Here is a 22,962-nt window from a genome sequence, read left to right as displayed (position 1 = left end):
TAGCAATCATTTTCTGGCAATGTTAATAAGGCAAAGATAGTCATTACTATAAGTGGTCATTGATTATGGTTTTATATATGTGTCATGTTATTACAAAATATATAATGCATGTAATTTTATTTCCAACTTGTAAGTTCAAGGATGCATGTGCGGGTTTGTTACACAGGTAAACATTTGCCATTGTGGTTTGCTGCACAGATCATCCCATCACCCAGGTATTAGCCCCAGCATCCATTAGCTATTCTTCCTGATTCTCTCCGTCATCCCTCCCCCTACCCTCTGATAGAACCCAGTGTGTGTTGATCCAACTGCCATGCATCCATGTGTTCTGATCATTTCATTCCCACTTATAAGGGAGAACCTGCAGTATCTGGCTTTCTGTTCCTGTGTTAGTTTGTTGAGGATAATGGTCTCCAGCTCCATCCATGTCCCTGCAAAGGACATGATCTCATTCCTTTTTATGGCTTCCTAGAATTCTGTGGTGTATATTTACCTCACTTTCTTTATCCAGCCCATCAATGTTGGGCATTCAGGCTGATTCCACGCCTTTGCTATTGTGAATAGTACTGCAATGAGTTCCCACCAACTGTAAAAGTGTTCCTTTTCCTCTGCAACCTCGCTGGCACCTGTTATTTTCTGACTTTTTAATAATAGCCATTCTGACTGCTGTGAGAAGGTATGTATTTATATATGATATTAACATAAATATATTACATAAAATATTGTATATGCATGTTTTATTAGAGTAAGTCAACTTTGGAAACAGATGCTTAAAGTAAGTTTTATAACACTTTAGCATCAGCTGTCGGCATTAAACATCTAAGCTTTCGAGGGTAGACCATTTTAAATGACCAGTATATGAGAACAGGACAGGTCAACTAGAATTGAGATGAATTTGGTTTCTGTAAATTGTTTTGGGTTCTTTGGCATACTGAGTCACACTATAAGGTAATATAAACCTAAAGTAGTTCCAATTTTCCAATAAGTTAAATGAGGCATGTTATACTTCTTATTTCTGCCCTCAAATTACCATCCTGTAGGAGACTAGAGTTGTTTCATGCAGTGCCATCAAAAATTACATATTCAAAACATAAAGCATATCATTAGCAATTAAATGGCACTCTGTATTTACCTGAAATTCTAAAGTCAGTAATTTTATTAGTTGCTGTGTATGTTTCTAATTGGAAAATATTAGGATTTCTATTTTGCTGGTTTAAAAAAAATGTAGTTTTATATAGTGAGTGATTATTTTAAAAAAAAGTAAAGTTAGTCATAGTCATAGAGAGATTTCCCTTTAACTGCTATTTCCTAATTCTACCCTCATTTAACTCAATTCCCATAGTAAGACCATTCCTTATCACACCAGATGTCTCTAGTCCTTTTATAAACGAGTTGGGTTTGGGAATAGAGATATGTTTTGCATGCATAATGAAGGTAAATTTTCCAATCTAAGAATCAGATCTTTGGGACAGCTTGACATCAATTTATCAATCACTGTAACTGCTCCAGCACGATGACAATCAGTTCATTTCTTGTCATTACACATGTCAGTAAACACTTTTCCTTCAGATCGCTACTTGTTCTTGTCATTGACTAAGGCATGTCGAGCTTTGTCTAATGGCATGCCAAGACTTTTTTGTGAAATGACTATAGAAAATAACTCCAAAACTTTGCTGAGGAAGCTGAGGAGGAATCACACAGCCTGCTTGCCCCAAAATATCAACCACATTTCACCCAAGTTATCCAAATTAAAAATAGATATTTTTCTGAGTTTCAAGACCTTTCATAATCATAAGTGAGTAGCTCCATATTGTAAGAATGTCCAAAGATCATTATAATGGTATGTGACTTATGTTTGATAGAAAAGAAGCCATAGTTAATTTGTCATGATATATCCTCTGCATGATTTTCTGTAAATTAAGACCTAGCCACAAAATTAAACTAGACTCTCGTGGAGTCTAGTAACTTGATAGCAAGACTTCAGTCACTTAAAAATTATGTAAGTGGGGACAGCCTCCAGGAAAGAATAACTTACAGAGATTATTAGATGTATACAATATTTTAAGAGCAGGGAAACAGTTACAAAACAGTACATACACATGATTTAAATATATTATAAACATAATATATAGTGACAAATGTGTATTTTTTGTGTGCATTGATAAAATGTCAATTTCTCTCTGTGTGGTTAGATACTGAGCCTTTTACATTTATTTCTTTATACTTTGCTTTAGTCTTCCAATTGTTCTATAATAGACAGGCATTAACTATGATATACAATCAGCATAGGTGTCCTAAAAATAGAGAAATAGATGTATAAACAACCATAAAAATTGTAAGATTACAGAGGCTATGTCTTCAAATTCCTTAAAAAGTAATGCAAAGTTAAAAACATACTAGGAGAGTGGCACTGTGTCTTCAGGATTCTGAAAATAATGTACAGACCTGGTAAATGAGTAGCTGAAGGTGAAATATGAGCTAGAGATACACAGTTGTTAAGGTAAAACAAAGAACAGGTAGAGATTTAAAAAAAAAATACAAAACAGAGTTAACGGTGATATCTTCATCATATCTCCTCTTTGGATAATTACAAGTGATTGCAGCTTGTGGAGCCCAGTTAAATTGATTCATAATTCTATCACTTAATTTTAATGAAACTAAAGGAAGCTGACCCACACAAAACAGACAGGTGTCTTTAAAATATTCTTGCAAAGTAACTACTGAGAGCAACTAAAAGTAATCACTCATGCTCAAGCAAATAATATAATCACAGAGCTGACATCTACCACTCCTCGTCTGAGATCTCCATTGGACTACATTGCCATCACAGAAGCCATAACCATCAGATAAGTCGAAATAATTAAGAAGACTATTTGGAGTATGTGTGTGTTTACTCATACTTAACAAGTTAATCTCATTCAAAGTGTATTCTTGGCTTTAAAATAGTAATAATAGTATAAGGCCATTATATTAATAAAAATATTGAAAAATGAACATCCAGGACATAAAAACAGATCAGGACAATTTCAAGGCAAATGTCATGTCATTATCACTGCACTGTTTTATCCAATTTCTCTATTAAATCTATGGAAAGTGTTTGAAGTCTCTTTAAAACTTCTTTCACTTTATTGTGAAAACCAAGTTCCATATACCAACAAAGAAAGCCTTCCTTCTGCAATAGATAGAACAGACTACAATAATGGACTAAAAATAATAGAGATGATCTAAAACAATTTCTTGTTTTTCAATATATACTGTTGGAAGACAGAAAATGTTGCTGGAGATGGAAAGAAACAAGTCACAAATCACACATTGCGGGAGATTTGTTTTTTCCGATGAAACTATGGATTATGCTATGTTTCTGTCTATGGTATTTGCTATCTGCTGTTTCAGTAATGAAATATACACAGAACTACTTTTTTTGTGAGCCACTGAGGATGGTTGTTCAGTCTGAATGTAACCATTCATAATACGAATGCCTGTGACTGGAATGGAGATGGGAATGTGCATTCAGAGCTCAGAGATACTCCAGCTTGTGAAATGCACCCACTGCCTTATTCAGAGGCACAGTACTGCAGCAAAGAATTAAAACTGGAAGCAAAGTGCACAAAATGCTACAAGATGCCAATTAGGTCACCTGCTGCACAACTCTGATCACCTGTAATACAATATAAATGAGAAACCTTCAAGGTGGGCAAGAGAGGCACCCTATTTTTAGGGGATGCCCCAGCTTTATATCACCAAAGGGTATTTATTGTTAAACATGAAGAGTTAAAATGTTTAATGGCATGGGAAATAAACAGATACATCTTTTAAAGCACACAGAATCACTGGGTATTTCATTGTGAAATATTTAAAAGATGCATCAAAGAATTATTTGTGTGTTTTTATTTTACTAAAAATAAGGCAGAAGTGTCAGTTCTGCCAACTTTAAATTTTATGAAAAGTAGTATTCAGCAATATATTACCCAGAATTATTATTTATTGAGACAGGATCTCACTGTCACCCAGCCTGGAGTGCAGCAGTGCAATCATGGGTCACTGCAACCTCAACCTCCTGGTTCAAGCAATCTTCCTGCCTCCGCCTCCCAAGAAGCTGGGGCTACAGGTGCATGTACCTGTAGCCACCACATCTGGCTACTTTTATTTTATTTTTGGTAGAGAGGGAGTCCCACAGTGTTGCCCAGGTTGGTTTGGAGCCCCTGGGCTCAAGCAATCCTCTTGCCTCGGCATCTCAAAGTGCTAGGATTACAGGTGTGAGCCACTGCACCCAGCCTCGAAAATGTTTTTGGGAGGTTAAAAAAAAAGTTAACCTACCTAATCTGTACTTTCAAGGTAAAGATGATACTTAAACAATAAGTCACAAAGTCCTGTTTTTTTTGAAAGGAGACTCATACTGTATTTCAAAAATTGATGTTTAAAAATATTTCCATATTTATGGGATTTTGTTATTGAAAATAATACTAAAAAGTCACTCAGAAAGTCTTATTTATATACTTGAAGAAACTCAGAAATAGTCCTCTCTAACCTATTTTAACAGCTTCTGAATAGAATCTCAATAGAGGATGAATATCAGTTTAAATGATTAAAATACAGCACAAACTGGTTTAACATTAGAATAAATGGACACTTACCACCCTATTTTTACCAAATGCTTTGCAAAAATGAGGATAAGAATAAAAATACATTGCATTATTTAGTAGACAAAACTATTTAGATCTATGTATATTTGTAAAATATACTTTTGTCCTTAAAATCTGTTATCAGACTAAGTAGCCCCAGAACCAGACCTTGAGTTACTGTAACAGGAAGCCTTAAACAGAGCTTTTTTTTGTTTGGAAAAAAAACATGTGAAACTATATTATTCTAGTTTTAACACATTTTTATGAATACAAAAGCATCTTGTGGGAATAAAAAACTAAAATTTAAAAACTAATGTTTTTCAGCTTTTTTTTGTTTTGAAATTTCTGTTTTGGTATGTACATTTTATGCTATTTAATTACATTAGTTCAATAGTATATGTAAGTAAATAATGTATGAATGTACATATACAAATGTACATATATGTGTATATATGTATTTACTTATTGAGGCTTTGTTATAAAAATTTAACGGATAAAGTAAGTGTTTTAAAAAATATCTAGTCCACTGATCTAGAGAAGAGATGTGTCAATCAAGTTATTAAAACTTTGAATGCATCAAGGAAACATTTCAAGGAAAGTTGTATTTCATATTATAAATTAGCACATGTAAATCAATGTATTTGTTATGTGGATTACATTATAAGGAGATACTTTCCAAAGCAAAACATTGTTTCTCCTAATTGTGTTGTGCCTGTATGAAACAGATTGTCTTTGCTGCTGTAAATGTTCCCAGAGCCTCACTGCGGCTTCTAGTCTGGCCAGAGCACATTTCAGAAATAGATAATTTCCGAAATGAGACAGTGCTCTCCGGAGAGAACGAGACCTTTATTTTTCTCAAGCCTTGAGGTAGTTCATGCTACTGTTTAAATACCAACACTCTATAAAAATCACAGCCATTTATCTTACAATTCAAGAATTCTCCACAGTTGCCACATAGCGGCTTTGTTACAGAAAGGAAAGGGAGAAGTACATTTCTTACTATCCCCAAATCAGATAATGGAATTCACATCCTCTTCCTTGTCCTAGTTATTTATCTGGAACTTCCTGGTTAAAAACTCTGTACTTCACATGTGCTTTATACCAGGTACCCAAAGTGATCATTTAACTTGGGATGGGAGCAAAGAGCCATAAGTATATTTTAAAGTCATAGTTAACCATCAATACGATCAATCACATCATTTTCAAAGGATTAAAAACTCATTCTATGTATATATTTAAATAACATTTATTCACTTTGTAAGGATAGATATTTTTTAAAAATTAAGAAAACATCTTTTCTGTTAGTAAATGTACACTCATTGTAAAATAAAAAGTAGACATGGAAGAGTAAAGGAATAAAATAATGTGAAACAATGTGACTTCTCATATATTACAGAAGGGAGTTTAAGTAGATAGCCATTTGGGAAAACGGTTTTGCATTTCTAGTAAACTAAAAAATACACAATCCCTGTGACCCAACAATTTTACTTCAAGATATATACCCTAGAGAATCTTGCACACGGAACACTAATAGACATGTACAACAACCTTTTTAGCAGCATTGCTCACAATAGCTCCAATGTGGCAACAAACCAAGTGCCCATTGATGGAACTGTTGAATGCTCACAAATGAAATCCTGTAAAGCAATGAAAACAATTGAAGGACAGCTATGTACTACATGAATACTGTACAGCAATGAAAACAAATGAAGTACAGCTAGATGGAATGCTATACAACGATGGAAATAAATGAGCTGCAACTACATGCTATAGAAAATGTTGTATAGAGATAGAAATAGGCTGGGCGCAGTGGCTCACACCTATAATCCCAGCACTTTGGGAGGCTGAGGCAGGTGGATCACAAAGTCAAGAGATCGAGACCATCCTGGTCAACATGATGAAACCCCATCTCTACTTAAAAAAAAAGTACAAAAATTAGTTGGGCATGGTGGTAAATGCCTGTAGTCCCAGCTACTCAGGAGGCTGAGGCAGGAGAATTGCTTGAACCCAGGAGGTCGAGGTTGTGCCACTGCACTCCAGCCTGGGTAACAAGAGTGAAATTATCTCAAAAAAAAAAAAAAAAAAAAAAAGGAAATAAATGAAAGCTACCTACTACATGGAATACCATACAACATTAAAAAATAAATTCCAGCCAAATCCTGTATTTATGTGAAATGCTGTATTTGTTCATGTGGCTCAATCTTTCAAGAATAAAGTTGAGAAAAAATGCAAGCCACAGGAAATATATATCCTGATTTATGAAGTTATAATAAAAAGCAAGGCTAAACTGTCAAAAGTTTTTTACAAATACATACATGGGTATTACAGCTATAAAGCAAGGAAGTGTTTATCTCAAATCAGGATAATGGTTATTTGTAGACAGAAGGAGAAGAAATGTGAATAGTAAAAAACACATAAGGATGGTTTTTAACTTTAAAAAATTAGATACTTCTGGAGTTATATGCAAAAACAGTATTGAGTTGGCAGTCACAGCTGGCACAGTAGCTCTATCATGTCATCACAGACCAGGTTCTTTGTTTTTTCTGCTCCATTTTCCTCTGTTTTTGGTTTTTGCCTTCATGGTAGCAAGATGGCTGCTATTTCATGCATTATCCACCATCCAAGCACAAAATGATAAAAACATAGTAGTTGAGTTTGTTTCAAGGATGCCTGGCAGTGCAGCAGCCATCTTACTACCACGTAGAAAAAGTCACATGCTGAAGACAATGGTGGAGGAAGAAACAATGAGATGAGATATTTGCGTCATCCTTCTTTTGGAGAAGATGTTTGAAAAATGGTATGAAAGGTGTCCTTTATGGGGAAAAAAGGCATCTTACTTTTTATGAGAATGCTAGGACAAAAAATATATGGAAATAATTATTTGGATGCCAGGAAATTAGGACCCGTAATTATTTTGTAGGTTATCCAAATAAGGCTAAGAAATCTTTATAGATGTAAAATGTCTATAGAGGGGAAAATGTATCTAGTATATTGACAAATACTAACTCCCGAAACAATGATAATAAAAATGCTAGATGATATACGGATATGTGAATTAGAGTTATAAGCATACTGAGTGAGTGGCCACTTTCACATCCAATATTTCATCTCTAAATAAATAGTTTAGAGGTATGTTATGCTTTAAAACACATGCACCCATTCTTTCTGCTCTTTCATTTCCAGTTTTCTTCATGCAGGTAGATCCACACCTTCCTGCAACCACTGAGAGCGCTGCAAGCAGTTCAAAAGGTAAACAAAGTCAGAGAGTATTTGTTTGGCTGCTCCTTCTTTCCTACCTTTTGTTTTACTTTTTGAGATGGAGTCTCACTTTGTTACCCAGGCTGGAGTGCAATGGCGCAATCTCAGCTCACTGCAACCTTCACCTCCCAGCTTCAAGTGATTCTCCTGCCTCAGCCTCCCGAGTAGCTGTGACTACAGGTGTGTCCTACCCCACCTGGCTAAGTTTTGTATTTTTAGTAGAGATGGGGTTTCACCATGTCAGCCATGCTGGTCTTGAACTCCTGACCTCAGTTTGTCTACCCTCCTCCACCTCCCAAAATGCTGGGACTACAGGCGTGAACCGCCATGCCCAGCTGATCTTACTTTAAAAAAAAAAAAATAGGAATTCTTATGCATTCTGGATCTACAATTAGATTTGAAGCAAATCAGAAAAACTCAGCTTGGATAGAGAAAACTGGCAAAGCAGAAATCTGGAAACTCTTGGTCCCTGGCCATAACATCATCTGAATCAAATCTTTATTACCAGCAACCTAGTTCCTGTAACATGATTTGTATCCCGTGACTTCAGATATTTCATCTTCATAATGGCCTTGTAGACTTCTCCTGAACCTTACTTTAGAAAACAGTGATCTTCAGGTACACTAAAGTCCCTTCTTTGAAGGAGCAATTTTCTTAATTCTCATACTTTTTGTATGCTCTCTCCCAGGATGCAAAGTACTTACAGTGGAAAAGTATAGAATCCTTTAAATGTCTGCAGTGAATATTTTAGGATTATCTGCATTCTTCATTTCCTGAAGGTTTAAAGAAAGGCATTATGATATGATAAGGCAAAAAGAGAGCTGTGGATACAGACCTACTTTTAAGTTCTAATGCTGTTATCAATTATATAAATTTCTGGAGATTGTTAATCCTCATCTGCTAAGTCTGAACAATAAAATCTATTTCATGGGGGTGACTATGAGGATTACATGGGGGGAAAAAAAACATGTTTCATGCTTCTCAAAATTCCTTAGAAGATTTTGCCTTCAGCCAAGGAAAATCATGGTGCAGCCTCCTGGAACATAAATTTTATTCTAAGATTGAAAAGTGACGGAAGTTAAATTATTCGACTCATAAATAATGTAAAACATTGATTAGCTATTAAAATAAGCACGTATCATAGAGTTCGAAATTTGCATGAATATCTAAGCTAAGGCAGAAATCTTCAAGGAAAGTTGACTCATTCAGTGAGTTGTCACAGATTTTGTGCTTCTCTTGCATTAGGAATACTTTGTTGAAAAATTGTAGAAGCAATGTATGTATGGCCCATCTAGGAAACATTCTTCTTCAGTGAATATTCCTGATGAACTTAGCATTGCATGTCACACTAACTGTGATGCATCCACAGGGATGAGAATAAATATAATGCAAAAGAGAACGAAGGATAACATATCTGTGACAGAATCAATAACCCCTTAAACCTTGTAGAGAAGGAAAACAAAGGTCATTTTGAGGGGGATTAAGAACTTTTGAGAGAGTTGATAGCCTGAGGCAAAGCCAAGGGCTGTTTGTGCCATGCAGTCATTAGCTTTCTGAAACAGCTACCCGTGACCTCTTTACCAAAGTGATGTGCACACATGTTGGTAATAGCGGGGAGGAGGACAGCTTGTTAGTATACTCTTAACTAGCAAATGTGGCGCTTAAGGCAAGGGAGAAATGTATACCTTTCCTGTTTCATCATCTTCACAGATGTAGCAAATAATCCCAGAATTGTCTTGCAGTTTTGAAAGCAGCTATAAAAATCACAGTGCTTTCACACTGAGGATCGGAATCCACTGGAAGGTGATACTTAATCTGGTCAATTCATTGTTTTAATTAAATAAAATAAAGTATGTCAATAAAATATAATAGAATGTCAAGGAAAATACCAGAAAATTTTGTATTTTGTAGAAGTAAGTACTGTTTTTTCTTATCTTTTGTTTCAGTTATCGGAACCTTTTGTTTACATTATCTGTGAACTTGTTCCAAATATGTATGTAGCAGATTTGCCCCAATGTAAAATGTTTTTATTGTGGGTTGCAGTAAAAAAGCTTAAAAACCCCTGATAGAAATACTCTTTGATTTTACAGATGATGAAACTGTAGTGGAAAGAGTTTACAAGCTTTGCATAAGCAGATCATGAATTTTTGTTAATATTAGCCCTCAAAGTAGCAATCAGGTTTCCTGGTTCACTCCAAATGTTTCTGTTTCTGCCAATTTTCTCTGCATTGCCAAGTGATCAGAACTTTGAGAATATATATATATATATATATATATATATATATATATATATATATATATGTATGTATATATATATATCTTTCATCCTAGCACTTTGGAAGGCTAAGGCTGCAGGATTGCTTGACACCAGGAGTTTGAGACCAGCTTGGGCAACATAGTAAGATTCCAACTCCACAAACATTTAAAAATTAATCAGGCATGGTGGCATGTGCCTGAACTCCCGGCTACTTGGAAGGCTGAGGTAAGAGGATCACTTGAGCCCAGGAGTTCCAGGCTGCAGTGAGTCATGACCATGCCACTGCACTCTAGCCTGGGTGACAGAGATCCTGTCTCAAAAAAAGGAGAAATATCTTGGGATACTTAAATAAACACTAAATATTTTTGTTTCAAAGTGCTTACATTTGTAAAATACGAGAGAATATGTTTATGCCTAAAATCTTTGTCCCTTTTCTTTAAAAATTCTAATAGGCAGCCTCTGCAATGGCCTTCAATAATCCCCACATTCTGGTATTCAGGCCTTTGTGTAATTCACTCCCCTTGAAGGTGGACTGGACAAAGTAATTCAGCTGACTGTTGAATAGAATAGGACGACATTGATGAGATGTTTTCATTCTTCTGAGTTTAGATTACAAAAGGATTGTGTCTTCCATTTTGCCTGGTCTTTCTCTTGCTCACTCTGAAGCAGCTATCATCTTCTAAACCACCCTCTAGAGAGGGCCACATGGTAAGAAACTGAGGGAACTTCTAGCAGCAACCAGTGAGGCCCTCAGTCCAACTGCTGTGAGAAACTGACAGCTGCAACGACCACATAAGTGAGTTTGGCAGCTCCAATGAAGCCTGAGTGCAGACTGAAGCCCTGACCCACACCTTGATTAGTCCTGAGAGAGACCCTCACCTAGAGTTGTGCATAAGTTCTTTACCTGGAGACACTGTAGCTAGCAAGTGTTTATAGTTTTAGCTAGTAAGTTTGGCAGTAACTTGTCATGTAACAATAGATCATTAATATACCAATTATTTCCTATTGGCATATGAAATATACTAGGAAAAGATTGTAATGATTCCACCCATGAATAAAGGGCCTGGTTAAAGTAGGTTTTCATACAGATAACCTCATGTGTCTGGCAACATGATAAATGGAGAAAAGGGAGGTCAAGGTGTAAGAGACTGAAATGTGATTATAGGGTTAAAAATAATAAATGACAAAAAGCAATGAGATGTGGTTTGGCTGTGTCCCCGCCTAAACCTCATCTTGAATTGTAATCTGAATTGTATTCTTCATGTGTCGAGGGAGGGACCTGATGGGAGGTAACTGGATCATGGGAGAGGTTTCTTCCATGCTGTTCTCATGATGATGAGATCTGGTCATTTGATAAGTATCTGGCACTTCCTCATTCTCATCTCTTGCCTGCCACCCTGTTGATTTGCCTTGCTTCCCCTTCACTTTCTGCTAAGATTGTAAATTTCCTGAGGCCTCCTCAGCCATGTGGAACTGAGAGTCAATTAAACCTCTTTTCTTTATAAATTACCCAGTCTCAGGCAATTCTTTATGGCAGTGTGAAAATGGACTAATATATAATGCCTATAGTTTATTTTTAAATAAGAAATGTTGACAAAGATATAGAGAAATTGAAAAACTTCATACATTCTTAGTGGAAATGTAAAACGGTACAATAATTGTGGAAAAGAGTTTGGGAGTTTCCTCCAAAAGTTACATATAGAATTTTCATTTAATTTCAGCACTTCTAAGTGTATACCCACAAGAAACAAAAATACATGAATGTTCATATCAGCGTTATTCATAATAGTCAAAGAGTAGAAATAATTCAACTGTTCAACAACAGGTGAATGAACAAAATATGGTACATCTGTACAAGGGAATATTATTTGGCCAAATAAAGGAATGAAGGACTGATACATGCTATAATATAGATGAACCTTGAAAACCCTATGCTAAGTGAAAGAAGCTGAAACCAAAAGCTATATAATATATGAGTCAATGTATACAAAGTATCCAAAACAGGCAAACTCACACAAACAGAAAGTAGATTACTGGTTGCCAGGGCTGGAGGAAAAGAGGAATGTGGCATGACTGCTTCACAGGTACAGAAACTTCACTTTGAAATGATGAAAATATTCTGGAATCCCTGGCAGTGTTAACACCATGAATATACCAAAACCCATCGAATTGTATACTTTAAGATGGTTACAATTGTGAATTTTATCTTATAGAAATCAATATTCTGAAAAGGCAATTCAGATGGAACGATATGAAGGATAAAGAAATGAAACAAAACTGAAGAAAAATTTTTATTATTTCTTACTCTTCTCCTAAGAGCTGCTGCCCCCCACCCCTTGGCTTGATGCAGTCACCAATCTGATTGTCTAACAAGGCCACACAAGCTGATTGTGTGAGGACCAGCCCGTCTGATACATCACACTATTGCAAAACAGCCCAATTGTAACTGCTTCTAAGCAGTAATACATCCTCATTAAAGAGCAAAACCACTTCTTCTCTAAATCATCTGAACATTTTATGCTTCACTGTTAGGGTATACTAAAGCCTAAGATTTTTCTTTTAATTTCTTTCCATGTAACACTTTACAGGGGTCAAACATTTTATTGTTTTAAATAATGCCTCAATGTGATTTTGTACATAATCTACAAGATAGAAATTTTTAAGTGCTTGAAGAAAAACTAAAAGCCTGCCATTAGGTCATAAAAGTAGAAAAGAACATTCCTTTGAATGATATCATTTAATCAGGAACCTCAAAAGAAGAAAATTTTTCACAGAAAGGAGAGGTAATTTTGGTATTTTTCAGGAAGTTGTTCTTTGAAGCTAAAAAGGAATTTATCAGGCTTCACACATCTAATATTTCAACATATAGATTACAAACATTTTCATGTCGGGTTCTGGATTTCTTCCCTCAGACTTCACATCTAAACTATCTCTGAACCTAAGGTTGTTTTAGTTGTCAATAAAATGTGAGCGTTCCCCATCTCCCTCACAGGACATGTGGCGGGGTGTGGCTTGCTCCTGTGATCTCCCTGCCCTCCTCAAATCCCTAGGGGGAGCATGCAGATGGGCACGTGCAGAGGCTGTGGGGAGCACTTTTGGGTTCTGGTCCCATGGCAGCAACTAAGGTGGGCATCTGTGGCTCCTGAAGCCCAAGTGGGCTTGCATTACAGTGTGCTCTTTCAGCTTTGCCATCTGCAGATGGCTTGTGTTAACTAGCTCAGTAGACCCTCTGCCTTATAGCAGGGGCAGAGAGCCAGGGTGACAGCTTTCTGTATCCCGAGCTCTTGCTCAGTATACCAGAAAAATCAGATTGCACATGGGCTCAAAGGATGAGTGCAAGGTTTTATTGAGTGGTAGAGGTGGCTCTCAGAGAGATGGATAGATGGGGAGCCAGAAATGGAGGATGGAGCAGGTAGGTGATCTTCCCATGGAGTCAGGCTGCCCAGTGGCCAGACTCTTTTCAGACCACCCCTGGCCAAATTCCTCTTGGTGTCCAGATGTCCCTCCTCTTCTTTCTCTGCTACCTTGTTCTGCCATCACTGGTCTGCCAGTGTCTGGTGGTGTCTGTCTATGTGGTCCTCTGATCCTCTTGATGTTTGCTCACTCGCGTCTGTGCCCACTAAGGTCTCGGGTTTATATGGGCACAGGATGGGGGGCATGGTGGGCCAGAGTGGTGTTGGAAAAGCCAACCTTTGGGCATGAAAACAGGAGTTCTTGCTCTCACTTAGGCTCATAGGCACAGGTGTGAGGGTGGAGCCCTTGCCAAGGACCCTGCCCTCTTCCAGTATCATCATAATCAAAATGGCAATTTTTCTTTAGTCCAGTTTTCTAGCAGAGCTTTCACCATTCCCTCCCTAGGTGTTTTTGAATAGTTCCTAATTGCATCCATACCTCGAGTCTATCTGCCAGGATCAGCTTGCTCTAATCCTTATTCTGAAATCAAGTAATTTTTCTAAAATGTAAATATGATAGGTCATTTCTGATATTCTCTTTTACTATAGGAAGTTATCTCTTCCCAGGCCATTAAAACAATTTAGTGGCTCTCAAATGTGACTCTGCTCAATGAAATACAGAAAAGTAGAAAATTAGAAAAGGAAAGGGAAGGAAAAGAAGAGAAAAAATGACAGGTAAGACTTAACGGAAAAGTCTTGTGTCAGAAAACTTATTTTCATTACGGTTAAACAATTGTTTAATTGCAGTTTGTTTAGAATTTCTTACTGTCAGTCTGGGTCAGAAAAGCTTGAAAGCTACTACTGGACAGGAATAAAACCAAACTTTAGCCTGATTTATAAAACCCACTTCAACTGGTTTTTCCTGCCTTTCCAGTCATCAGCCTTTTCTTTTGCCCATTCAGCCAGGCTTTTTCATCCCTATGCCTTTGATATTCAAAGACATTCTTCCCCTGTCTTGTATGGCAAATATATCTGCTTATCTTTCAAGAGGTAACTCAGATCTTTTCTCCATAGAAAGCTGCCCAACTTCCAGGCAGGATGCCACACTTCCTGTTCCAAGCTGCCATCAACCTTATAAGATCCGCCATCACATTGTCATCATTTGCCGATAAGCTTGCTTTTCTAAGCCTTCTAAAAGTCAGAATTCTCAGCAAGGACTTATCTAATTTATAGTAAGTATTCAATAAATTAATATAAAATAGGAATTGAGAGAGGTTAAATACATTCATATATGTATATACCATTATACTGCCTCTTGATTAAATTATTCCATCAGAGCCTTTTCCACTTATGCAATAAGAATTAGCAATTGCTTGTGAGCATTACTATTCATCACTAATTACATAGATTGCCACTGCTTCTCACCCTGTGGCTTACTCCCTAGTCTAGGATTGCTGGAGTAAACATCAATGTAGTTCTGTAGCCAAGAGCCCACTTTCAAAGCCCAACTCCACAACTTCCTAGCTGTGACTTCAGGCAAATTACACAGCAGCTTTCTGCTTCAGGTGCCTCATCTGATGATAAGAACAGTAAGCTTTAAATTATTTAATACCTATAAAGAACAGAACAGTCCCAGCATATAGTAAATGGCCAATAAATATTAGCTATAGTTATTACCCGAGTAACAGGCAGAAAATCAATGCTGGTAAGTTAGAGGTTTGCCCTAATGACTGTCAATTTATTTAAAAAGCACAATTTAATTTATCTGAGCACCCATTTGTTCTCTCTGTCCTCAGCTCCTTAATATGTCTAATATACATTCCCACTAGTAGTAACGGGGCTTCTTGTACTATTTCAAATTCACCTACTCTGGATATTAACAACCTATTTCCTTTAGTTCCCACCCATGATGTGTATGATAGAGTATCCATTTTAAGTCAAAACAGGTCAAATAATATGCTCTCAACTACTGAGGAGGAAAAGGACTAGCTATTTCCTTGGTAAAATGATGAGGTAATAAACAGACTCAGATGTTTTTGTTGGTTTATTTGGTTAAGGTTTTATCCTTTTTGTTTGAGAACTGGTTAATATCCAGATTGCTAGGCAGTCATAAAATAGATTTATTAATTTGCAGGCACTAATCACGTTTAATTCTTTAACCTGGACAATGGTTTATACAACTGTCACCTTGAGTGAGTTCATTATACTGTGTCCTTTTGACATGTGAATGCTGTATTTCAATAAAAGTTTGTTTAAAAAAGAAAACTGTCCCAGGGATTAATGCACTATTAATGTTTGTCCTATATGTCAGAGTTGTTCTGTCTGTTACCATAGCATATCCAGTGACAAACAGCTTGTCTCACTTTCTCCCCAAGAATACTTTCCCATGATTAGCCAACCACAATACTCTCCACACAATTTCCCAAACTAGAAACCAAAGAAAAAATTGATTCCCTATTTCCTCTATCACAAATATCTAATCAGTTATTAAGTCTAGTTGACTCTATTTCTAAATCTCTCTCAATGCCACTAAAATGCCTTTTTATTCCCAATACTTGTGCTCTAACCCTGGATCTCAGCTTTTTGTTTGTTTGTTTGTTCGGATTACTATATATGCCTTTGGACTTAAATTTCAGGCTTGTGGTGGTCTCCAACGCATCCTCCATAAAGCTGCCAGAGTGTCCTTCCTATGAATCACATCTGATCACACAGTTTATATACTTAGTTTTTCCATTACCTACAGAATCAAGTATACACTCCTTAGAAGGATATATTCAGTTCTTCCAAGATGACTCTATTCTACCCTCCCAAGGTCATCTCCACACACTCATTATCCACCATAGGTTCTGTTACATGCACATGTCTCACCATTTCCCAAAACATCAATGTAAGTTCACACCTTTGTTCATTCTGTTTCTCCACTTAGCATAATCCTTCTCATCCTTCAAGGTTCAATTCACTACTTTCTCTGAGGCTTTCTCCTACCTGCCCTGCATTTCCCGAGAGCATAATTAATGTTAGGTATATCCTCACTGCCCTAAAATTCCCTCTATACTTTTAGTATAGCATTACCATACAATGTTGTAGTTAGTTGTTTACATATTCATTTATGCAAAAAAGGTTTTGTGCATCAGTTATGTGCCAGGTTCTCTGCTAATTCCTTCAAATTTAATTATAAGCAAGATAGGTACAGAGTTTGTCCTATTTTACCCTCTAGACTAAGCTGCTTATGGTTGGTTAGAGAATATGTCTTGTTTATCTTTGCATCCTCAGGTTAGATTAGAGGCCAGCATCTAATTAGTATAATTTCAATCAAATGTATGGTCTCTCAGCAATAGAGACTCACACCATCAGTATCTAGAATAGAATCTGGCACATAGTAGTTTTTGAATCATGCAAGCATTAATATTTGTTTAATAATTCAACCAATTAAATAAATCTTATTTTCTATCTCAGTGTCAGTACCATTAACCAGATCTAAATAATATCAAATGGTACTATATTAAATGAACTCATTTTCAATAGTTCTCTGAATTGTATCAGTGTCCACATTAAAATAAAGACCAGAAATATTGCTAATTGACATACATCTTCCAGAATTAAAACTGCATTGCTGAGTTACATAAGTTTAGGATAGCAAGTAACCCTGCTGACTGGATTTTTCAATGGGAGCTCCTGCTTTATCCTTCCCATAAGCGTTACTGATGTCCTATGTCTAGTGACTCAGATGGTCTAGTTTCCAAAACAATCCATATTAGATGAAAACAGTCTATCAGCCCCTTCTGGCCCCTGTGGCCTAATATGAGTTGGGTGAAATCTGGTTTCTTATCTGACCACTGGGTCATTGTTTCTACTTTCCTAGGCTGTCCCACTACCTTGCTAATTCAGTTATCAATTATGACTGAAGCCTTGATTTGAAACATTGACCATGAGGCTTAAAACACGTTCCCATCTTAGAAACAATGTGCAGCTTAAGGACCCAATTCTGTAGCTGAATCCATTTGTCTCAGTAGCCTATCCTGCTTGGTCCTAAATTCCATTCTATTTCTATCAGTTTATATTTTCACAATTTGATTATGATTTTTTAATTAAAATAAAGCAATTAACAAGAATAGATTAGCCTAGTGTGACTTAACTATTGCCACTACCATCCACTTGCTTCCAAATAAACGTGATATTGTTCAAAAATTAAATACCCATGTGCTTTATGGGATATGTCTCAAGCCATGGAGTAAGTGAATGTTAATTGCTCTGAAACAATAATTAGAGTAATTCCATTTCCAGTGTCAGCAAGCTTCTGTGTGATGTATCCCTAGCCAGTGAAACAAAGGGTCAATCTATTGGAGGGCTTAAAGGAAAATCCACCTTCAAGGGCAAAAAACAGGGACCTGTACCTCTCTAATTTCAGACGTTGTAGATGACATAATATTTGAAGTTGCAGTATTCATCTTGCCACCATGAACAAAACCCAAGAGAATTTCTGAGACCCTGAGATGGAGCTCAAACAAACCTCTAACCCCTTTACCTTCAACCTGCTTCATTGTTTCAGTCCATTTGAGTTGAGTCTTGTATATATAGAGCCCAAAGCAACCTAAATCATGTATTCAAGCTCTAACACAGGCCTGAGAGAAAACCAGATTGGATCCAAGTTTCCTTCAAAAGTTACAAACACATATAGGGCAAATATGTTATCTCTTAAAGAAGAGGGAAAATGTGTGTTTATGTGGAGCTCAGAGAGGTAGATGAATAAATAGGAATATACAAACCACCATAAGGACTTCTGCTCTGGACAAGCTGGTATAGACCCATTTCACCCTGCTCTCCCCAACTTAGTACCATGATAAACCCTAGAAATGATGCAGAAGGTGATCAAAGAAAATGTCTAAAAGATGGTAAGACGACACTAACTTGGGACTCCAAGAATGGAAGAACAACTCAGCAGCCAGGCATGTTATTTCCCCTCTCCTAACAGAAGAAGGCCAACCAGACATTTCCATCCTTGACATAGAGACATGAGCCAGCCCAGATAAGCCCATTCTTCTCAACTCCTCAGGAGCCCCAGGAAAAACACCAGACAAATCCAGGCTACTCATAACAAGTTTCTATCAGAAGCCCTTCTAACAATTAGCAGCTGGGTGACACTTCGATGAATCTCTAGTAAACTGCAATGAGTAGACAGTTAAAAAAAGAAAAAGCCAATCCCCAAAAGTTACATACCACATGATTCTATTCCATTTAGAACATTTTTGAAACAGAATTTTAGAAACGGTCCAACAGACTGTGGTTGCAAGGACTTGGGGGAAGGAGCTTAGAGGGAGGTAGATGTGCAAAGAGATCCTTGTAGTGATCCAACTGCTAAACATCTTGATGGATACATGTATCCACATGTGATAAAGTTGTACAGAACTATATAGCACTCCCCAACACATGCACACACAAATGAGTACAAGCTAAACTGAAATAATCTGAATAAGATTCATGGATTGGACCAAGTCCAATATCCTAGTTGTGATGCTGTTCTGTAGTTGGAAAATGTCACCACTGGGCAGAACCAGAGAAAAGATACAGGAGGTCTCTCATGTTTATTATTCCTACAATTTCATGTAGATCTACAATCATCTTAATAAAAGTTTCAGTTAAAACACACACACACACGGAACGACCTGCAGCCCTGTTTTTCAGCCTGTGACTCTTACTTTAGGAATTTCTGGGATGACTAGAGTAGTTTTAGAAATACGCAAGAAATACAGGAGTTCTCTAGGTTAAGGTCCTGGTGACCTCGGTATAACCCATCTCTTCCCAAAAATGTCTAAAAAGGTCCAGGTAACTCTGAAGAATCTGTTTTGTGAAACTTTTTTTCCCTTTGGCCCATCTGTATTTGGTCTCCTGCTTTTAGGACAGTTCCTGAGGGTGGCAAGGCTATATTTGACTGTGTATCATTTTCTACCATATCCTAAGTTTTCAGTAAACATAATTAACTTGTTGGGGGAAAAAGAAGCTAGAGGGATAAAGAGAAAACAAAAGAAGTTTACAGTGAACCTTACAGCTGTGAATAAAACGGTGAAGTGCTGTGCTAATTAGGTGAAAGAGTTGCTAAGAGGTCCTAACAAAGATGATACCACGGATCCTGAGCCAGCCATATGCAGCTTGTTCAATGTCAACTAATGTAAACCACGCGTCATCTTTCATCTGCAGGCACATAGGTCACACCCTGTGTAAATCAACATCAATACTGTAAATGATCAGGGCATGATGAGTTGCCGAGTCAGACACAGGTATCTTGCTTTTCTGAACAGCTTTCATTTGGAAACTCTTTTCTGTTTTTGCATGATCTCCTTGTGTGTTGCCAACTGGAACTGAATGGGGTAGAACACATCCTGAAGGGCTCCGTGTGAGCTACTTCTAGTCTGAATTTATTTCTCCCTCATTCCCAGATTTCAAAGGGAGACAACCTTCCCACTTCAAGAGAGGAATTAAACTAAGATTTAGTCCTTCCCAAAGTTCAAATATTGAATTTCAGATGAAGAAAGCTATTCCATGCTCTGACATGCCAGGTCAGCGACAATAACTTTCTATGTAATAGTTTTCTTTAGGCAAAATTGTAGAGTCAGGTCTAATTTGTAATTATTTAGCTAATACATTTGATTTTGCTGGTTTATTATTTGATCCATTTATTTTCCTAAAGAATTTGTTGGCTTATGCAAGTCAAAGTAAAATATAAATAAGGCAACTACCTGGATAAACCTAGAACAATAAACTTTTATCACCACTGTCTATGTAATTTTTTAAATATTTTACTTTGTTACCACACAGTGCGTGAGACCTGTTATGGTTTAAAAATACACAATCACATTGCAAGCAATCACTGTGTTCTGGGCTGCAGTGTGAACTACAGTCTCAGGTTTTTGACTGGCAGGAAAATACAAAAGAAGCTGCCATTTAATTCTGCTTAAGGTTATAATTCAATAAGTCACAATGCCTCCTGGGGCCACTAAACCTAAGCCCTTGTGGTTATTCAATTTATAACTTTTTGCCAATCTTTCACTCAATTTATTTCTAAACCACTATTGACATAAGATCTAACCATTGGATTTATGAAGGAAAACCCAAAGGCCATGTGGACACCTATTTTTAGGCTGTCCATGAAAGCCACTTTTATGAATATACTGAAATTTATATAGACAGGTTGATAAGGAGCCTGGCATGGTGGCTCACACCTGTAATCTCAGAACTTCCAGAGGTCGAGGCAGGTGGATCACCTGAGGTCAGGAGTTCGAGACCAGCCTGGCCAATGTGGCGAAACTCCTCTACAAAAAATTAGCTGGGTGTAGTGGCGGGTATCTGTATTCCCAGGTACTTAGAAGGCTGAGGCAGGAGAATTGCTTGAACTCGGGAGGCAGAGGTTGCATTGGGCAGAGATCATGCTATTGCACTCTAGCTTGGGTGACAGTGAGAAAAGAAGAAAGAGAGAGAGAGAAAGAGAGAGAGGGGACGGGAGGGAGGAAGGAAGGGAGGGAGGGAGGAAGGGAGGTTAATAAGGATCCCAAAGGCATTCAAAAATAATAAAAAGATCCATAAAACTAAAGCCGTTTACCTAGTAATATTCTGTGATTGTACTGTTTATTATAAGTTTCTGGTTCACTAGTACTGTAATGTGCCACAATTACTTAAGCTATATCTTTAATTAAGCATTAATAAAATATGAGTTGGATAATTATTCTAGCAATTTTATTATATAAGTAGTGAATAAATTAACATAAAGCTGCATTATGAGATTTCATATAAAATTTATGAATAGCAGTTATGAATAGCCTAATGTAATGACAAATTGTCCTCAAAACAAAAATAAGAGCGATTTTTCTGAGTCAGTGTTCCCTTATTTCTAGAAATGATTCTCAAGAAGAAAAACTTCAAATAATCAACTTTGAAATTTTAGAAGTAAAAGTAACTGTGTACATCTGTGGTTTTCATTTTCACACTGTGCCAGGCTCTCTATTTCCCAACCTCCTCTACTATAAGAACTGTCATATGTAGGTTACAGTATGCCTTTGTTAAAGAGATGGGATCACATTCAAAGCCAAAGAGCATTTCAACTATCTGACCAGTCATCTCATCTTCCAGAAGTGAGGCTGGTTCCCTAGCTTTCAATTAGTACTAGTCTCTCTCTCCTACTTACTTCAGCGGCTGTGTAGTAGAAAACATCAGTTCTTTAATAATGAGACAAAGTAAAATATGCATTAAGACTTTTGCTGAAGGAATTTAATTCAGTGTTAGAATATTGCTTTGAAAAGCAATGACCACAACATACAACAAAATGAGTAAGAGGAAAAAGAGGAAAAAAATAAAGTGAAATATAATATGGACAAGCACAGAGTGAACTGGTGGAATAGAAGTAGAAGAAATCCCTAGTTACTTATTGATTAAGATACTATCATAAATTAGATTCATATGCTTGGTTCTACCTCTGGAATATCTAATTTTGTTAGACTCATATGTCTATTCCTTTTGCAGTATAAAAACAAAATTTTAATTAATTTAGCATTTAATGATTTCTGTGAGTCCCTCATTTTCCTTGAGGTGATTTTATGGCTAGTATTACATTTAATTTTTCAAAGTAAGATTTATATAATTTTTATAATTTTCTCATGTTTGGTGTTTTTGTTTTTTGTTTCTTTTAGGTGGAGTCTCTATTTGTTACCCAGGCTGCAGTGCAGTGGCACGATCTCTACTGCAACTTCTGCCTCCCAGGCTCAAGCAATTCTCCTGCCTCAGCTTCCAGCTGGGATTACAGGCACGTGCTATCCTGCCCAGATAATTTTTGTAGTTTTAGGAGAGACAGGGTTTTACCATGTTGGCCAGGCTGGTCTCAAACTCCTGACCTCAGGTGATCCATCCTTCTCGGCCTCCCAAACTGCTTGGGATTACAGGTCTGAGCTACCATGCCCAGAATCTCATGTTTGTTTTTTTAATCTTAAGGTTCTTTTCAGCTGAGAGCTCATTTCACTTATAAATAAAATTGAGAATTACCTTTTTTACAACTTAAATACTATTCAATCATCTCTAAGAACAAGGTATATTTTTCAGTTACTTAATCGATAAAGTTCTTTATTTAAACTTACATATTTCTTGTTCAACCTATTCTTCGGTGTTTTGTTGCAATTTTGTGTACATATGTTTTTGTGTGGATGTGTGCATATATTTGTAACTAGCACTGTTATTTTTCTTGTTTCTAATAGATTTCCAGTTGATGCTCTTCAATTATTAAAATGCATTACTTACATATGATGTCACATTACTTACGTATTATGCTTTCAACTTTACTTTCTAACATGTTTACTTACTTCTCTCTTGTTCAGCTGTATCAGCTCCTAATTCCTAGTATTAGGAGAAACACCTAATGTAGATGACGGGTTGATGGATGCAGCAAACCACC

The 22,962-nt window shown here is 36.8% G+C and overlaps 1 long non-coding RNA gene across 1 annotated transcript; it reads left to right on the top strand.

Moving 5' to 3' along the window:
• Positions 1-553: 553 nt before the first annotated feature.
• LOC128928257 (uncharacterized) lies at positions 554-22,809 on the top strand. Its single transcript, XR_008473123.2, has 3 exons — positions 554-676; positions 7,820-7,871; positions 22,208-22,809. It is a non-coding gene; the product is annotated as an uncharacterized LOC128928257 (long non-coding RNA).
• The last annotated feature ends 153 nt before the right edge of the window (positions 22,810-22,962 follow it).

The sequence above is a fragment of the Callithrix jacchus genome, chromosome 1, assembly GCF_049354715.1.
Source record: "Callithrix jacchus isolate 240 chromosome 1, calJac240_pri, whole genome shotgun sequence".
Classification (NCBI taxonomy): Eukaryota; Metazoa; Chordata; class Mammalia; order Primates; family Cebidae; genus Callithrix; species Callithrix jacchus.
This window is presented reverse-complemented; position numbering and strand designations above follow the sequence as displayed.